Source organism: Daucus carota, chromosome 3 (genome assembly GCF_001625215.2).
Source record: "Daucus carota subsp. sativus chromosome 3, DH1 v3.0, whole genome shotgun sequence".
NCBI lineage: Eukaryota > Viridiplantae > Streptophyta > Magnoliopsida > Apiales > Apiaceae > Daucus > Daucus carota.
Window position 1 is genome coordinate 32825812 of NC_030383.2, and position 5981 is coordinate 32831792.

At 36.1% G+C, this 5981-nt stretch overlaps 1 long non-coding RNA gene across 1 annotated transcript; it reads right to left on the minus strand.

The window, feature by feature from the left end:
* Nucleotides 1–2318: 2318 nt before the first annotated feature.
* Nucleotides 2319–5710, minus strand: LOC135151200 (uncharacterized). The gene is made up of 2 exons (XR_010289792.1): nucleotides 5514–5710; nucleotides 2319–3742 (listed from the first exon to the last, which is right to left on the minus strand). It is a non-coding gene; the product is annotated as an uncharacterized LOC135151200 (long non-coding RNA).
* Between the last annotated feature and the right edge of the window lie 271 nt (nucleotides 5711–5981).

Sequence of the window (5981 nt, forward strand, 5' to 3'; positions counted from 1 at the left end):
AATTAGAGGATAAAACCTTGTACAGAATATTTTCTCCAACTTGTTCCAGCTATTAGTAGTGTTTGCCGAGAGAGAGATAAACCACGATCTTGCTACATCACGTAGCGTGAATGGGAAGAGTCTCAGCTTCACCAGATCCTTAGGTCCGATATTAAAATCCAAAGCAGTAATGAATTTCTCGAAATTCCTGAGATGCAGGTTTGGGTCCTCAAGAACTGACCCCCCAAATTGAATAGTATCTTGCAGCTTGAGAATGATTGATGGCTTGATGCGAATGCCACTGGCTGATATTGCTGGCTCAATTATGTCAGCCTTATTATCATTGATGTTCAAACGAGAAAATTCACGTGCTGCCACACCAACTGTTGTCCTTGCATAATTCATTGGTTCAGAATCAGAAGAAGAAGATGAATCCATTGCTTCCTTACGGGTTTGAGAACGTGTTTGCATAAACGCGATCCAAGTACCTGAAATAAAGAAAAGAAGAAAAGTGAGAAGAGAATAGAATCCTAGTCAGTGAATTTTAATGCACACTGATGACAAGTACATAAACTAATTAATTAACACCGAGTCCCCGGCAGCGGCGCCAAAAACTTGTTCGGTGAAATCTACACGCAAGCGCACGTGATCATAAGTAATATATTTGTTCGTTCCCACAGAGACTGGTGAATTAAGAATACGCACCTATGCAACAATGTATGATCAATTATCACTGCTAAGACAATTAACAAGGATTGGTTTCTTTTATACTAATAACTAAAATTACTAATCAAATTCAGAATAGGAAAACACATGGGATTCTAACTTCATTATCGAATTCATCTAGAATTGAAATTACTGATTAACATGCGACTGTTGATCCTAATCAGACAACACGAAAGTAATACATGCCAACTCTCGTTGCACACATATCATACCAATCAAAATCCGCAATTAAGACAGAAATCTCATGGACACCAACAAAGCTCAGACCCTATATCTCTATAGCGGTAGTGTAAGCAGAGAGGTTTAATAACAAGTCGTCTATCGTGATTACACAGGGTGATAAAAATAGTTCAAGTCTATCACAAATTATGTTCATTCACATAATCCTATGTTTACATGGCATAGTTCTAAATTCAATCATCCACTCTCGCTTCAGAAAGAATTAACAAACAACTTAGAAGTTAGCTACTCTCCTAAGAAGAATAAGTACGGCTCATGCAAAGAAATCAACGTACATCACAAAATCAATCCAACAATCTCGTTACTAAACTACATCGATAAATCCATTAGAATCCCATGAAGGCGGTTAGTTCATAATCGAACTAATCGACATCATGGTTTCTAATGAAAACATGATAAATAAAAGACAAGAATTAAATAGAATAAAAATGCTCGAATTAATAATAAAGATCACACGTTACAGATTGAAGTTCACGATCTCGCTCGAAACTGTCACTTCCTCGCGAAGAACGATCTAATACAACTGATAATGTGCTTGAATGATTAAACTAAAATTACGATATTATTCTCTACTAAAACTACTTCTATACCGCTAGGGTTTTACACACGAGAAATAAAAAATACATTGACCAAGTCACACGGGCCTCGACCGCTGCGAAAATCCACTAAAAAGCTGTAAAAATCGGCCCGGGGAAGTTCTGCTGGGCGCGGCCGCGCTAACTTAGCGCAGGCGCGCTAGTGGTTGCAGTCTGTAGCGCGGGCGCGCTAACAAGTAGCGCGGGCGCGCTACTGTCTGCACTGTTGGCCCTGTTTCTTCGTTTCTCGCTCGTTCTCGCGTGTATGTCCTTCCTCGCTTCTAGTACCACTTCCGTAGGTGATCACGGTTGCATTTAGCATATGCAACAAGCCCTTTAAACCCCTAGATAGCTCTAGTGGACGAGTGTGCTCTCGTGAGGGTTTGTAGAAGATGTACCCACAAAATCCCAAGTCGTGATGAATCCACAATTCTCTATTCTTGCAAATAATGCACCAAAAACGACCTAAAATGATAGAAAATCACTTCATCACCTCAACTCGTGACCTGCACAGAAAAACAATAAAAACACATCAAAAGACACTAAACACTTAAGTACAACCAACCAATTTAAGCGGAAATGAAGGACTATAAGTGTGTATAAATACCACTTATCACCGCACTACGTCATAAATGACCTACATTAACACCCAAACTATGTCTCTATAGACCCCATTTGTGACAACCCGAGAATCCGGGGGTCTGGATTCTGACGTCACCACACAAAACCATTTTAAAACACTTTTAAAAACCTGTATTATTGAAAAGATAAATAAAATTAAAGGATTTAAAGCTTGAAGACTTTAATAAAAGATTTAAAGAAAACACTTTAACCCCCTAAAAACAGGATCGCATCCAGGTTACAGTATTGAAATTAGAATCAACCACTAGCAATAAACAATGTCTTACAAACTCAGATCATCTTCGATAAGAAGAATCACTGTCAATCTATTTCACTTATGACTTACAACTGAACCTCATCAATACAATTCTATCTAGAACCAACCTTGTCAATCTCCCTGAATATTCCACTTGTCCTCTGGATATTCTATGACTCTGACTCTTCGCTTAGCCTTAGCCATACTCGCAATCTCAATTATGCAATTCACCTTTAAGCTTTTCTGAAATGGTTAAAAAGGAATAGCAAGGGTGAGCAACAATGCTCAGCAAGTGTTTATAAGCAACAATAGTCCTGAAATATTTAATCAGGGTTCACAAGTTCAGGATATGCAATTGAAAACTTCACAATTCTTATCAGCAATTGAAATCAGAATTTCAAACTTACAGAAGAATTGTCGAATTGGATTCATCACATTTTTACTTAAAAACCAAAGGTTAGGCTGCTGATCAGTCACGCACTAACCCCGAACATGGCACACAGCCCTGCTCTTTATACTGGATCCAAGGCACACATTGGCCTATAATTGACCACGAATCTGGTCTGACCACGAATCTGGTCCACATATTTTATAAAAACTAATCCAATTCTAACAATTTAAATCAACAGACAACTGAATCAACAGAACAGAATCATAATCATTATCAGCAACAGAAATATTTCAAATCAACTTTTGGGAATCAACATTTCATAAACCACAGTCTGTCTTTTGATAAATCATAGTTCAGGAAATTCCTAACTATTCAGTATCCTCCATTATCGGCTAAGCAACTGAATTTAGCCTGCTAAACCAGCATGACAATGGCGGGTTGAATAATCAAGAAGATCCCAACTCATTCTAGGTTCTAACTATCATTGAGCAACCCATGCTTCAATGACCGTTTGAACTTCGAATTAATTTGTAAAGCTGATATTTATAAAATCTTGAGGATTGGAAAGAATGGATCAAAATAGAAATTGAGAGTAATTAGGTGTTTAGCTTTTCAAAACTTGGAAGAAGAAAACAATCATGGGATTCATTCTCAGAAGTAAGAGTTTGTTTGAGAAGGGTCTCAGCATAAACAATATCATAATCTTGACAGAATAATCAGAACATGCAATATATATATGAGGAAGGATTTAGGAATACTTGCCTTAAATCCGCTTCCACACACAGCTTAATCTTATCTTTCCCACTCACAATCTATGCATATCATAACCTCCAGACCATCTCTGTATATACTCTATTCGTAATACGACTTCGTCTCTTCGATTCATTTCTCATTTGCTTTGCATCATCATTTGACCTTCTGAATGTCTTCAATCGTATACGTCTCGTCCAAATCCTTAACGAGAATAAGACAATACTATAATCACTAAACAATCTATTGTACATACACATCACGTATATCGATACCCCCTTATATAACCCTTTAAACCTATTAGATATCACTTATCACATAATCATGCTTTGACTCTAACATATAGTCAATCATATTCCACATAACATATCACAAATCAATTATCATATAAATCCTTATCGAAAATCCGACATCGTCTCGTCTATGTATAAGACTATCCACCTGTTATCCTATCTCAATCAACCATCAACCAACACAATTCAATCACTATCCATATATTCTTATCCAATATCAATCAATTCACGACACTATGTCATATAAGTCATTTATCACATATGTATAATATTAGGAATAGCCACGTATATCACGTAATCATCAATTCATAGCAGACAAGTTGCATATTGACACATATTGCATATTTCATGACATATAATTACATTCTAGACTCGATCATATTATCTTGCCATATTAAAATAGACTCCATAAGCTTTCGTCTCCCTTTCGTTTCACCTGATTCTGAATTACGGATCAAAAGATATGATCAAAACCGTTTTCTAACTCTCCTATCGGCACATAACATATCAAACAGATAGCAGACAACATATTTCATATAAGGTCTCCCATCCCGATTGATGTCAAATCAAGTCTTGGGTTAAAAATGATTTTTCGGGAATTTTCTGGAATTTCTAGACATTTTTCGGAATTAAAACAAGTAAAAGAATCCATTTTTGAATAAATAATCAAGTCCGATTGCTCAAGATCGGATCCGAAATCATTTGAAATCAATTAACGAGCCTCAAACATATTTTAGAGAAATGATTTAAAGCTCGAAACTATTTTTCGGAATTTTTAAATCAAAAGGAACAATTAAATCTAATTAATTAATCAATTAAAATCAATTAATAATTAACTAAAATAATTAATCAATTAATATTAAATTAATTGACCAATTAAAATAATTAATTACTAATTAAAATTAATTAACAAACTAATTTAGATTTATTTTTGAATAAAGAAATAATTAAAAACTATTTTTGAAATTTAAAATAATTAATGAAACACAATTTTAGAAAATTAAATCAAAAGGTTTATTTTGTAACTATTGAAACCTTTGTCGCAAGGTTTAAACTGCAACTTTTTAAAACTTACAGGGGGTGTTTTATCAGTTTTGAAACCTGGGTATCGTAACTTCACCATCTTCACAAGTTCGGTTACCAAACGGCAATTTGCCGCCGGCCACCGCTGGTTTCGCCGGAAAACCACCCACGCATCTCAGAACTTGCTGTAAAGGTGCAGATATGTCTCACACACACTCATAAATCAATCCCCAATCTTTAATTAGGCAGAAGTCGCGCGAATTCGCCGGAAAATCCGGCCGAAGTCGGCGACTTCCCGCCGCCGATGGCGGCGATTCGAGCCACCTCCGCTCGAACCAAGCACACCAGCATACTCCCCTTTCTCTCCTATTTCTATTCATATATTCCACTACTGCCCAGATTTCTTAAAACTCAAACTCCGGCAAAAACTTAAACTTTCCGATGAATGCTTCAAGAACACGAAGAACACACATATTTTGAAATCAAACGGCGTTTTCTATATGATTCTGGACTCAAAATTCAACATATAATATACCAAAACGACGAGAAAAACACGTACTACAACATGGAATCATCAAAACAATCACACAACCAAGTTTGCGAAAATTCATCATTTAAATCAGATTAATTCGAATTTTAGAAAAATAATCTAAAATCACCTGTTGAATCTGCATATAAACGGATGATTGTACTAGATTCTACGCGTCGAGAGCTTCGTTTTGACTATTTATACGCCTCCATCGGATTCCAATAACGCCTTCAAATCCTTGTTTGATTATGAAGAACACGAAGAACACCCGTTCGTCTTTTCTCGGTATTCGTGCAGAGAAACTGACGAAATGATTGTACGTGCGAAATAAACTGGTAAATGATATTTATAGAAGAAGATAAGAGAATATTCCTTGAATATGCTTTGGAATATTCCTGGAATATGCTTCACGCATTACGAAACAACCAGATAATTATTAACTTTAAAAATATTAATAAAACCGTACCGGATCATTTACGGGGCAAACAGTACTCCGGATTGAGAAAGTTAAAACACGAATAATGCTCAGAATGTCCCAAATAGCTTAATGGCGAAATTTTGCCGAACGCCCACGGGGTTTAAAAATGTTAAATAACTA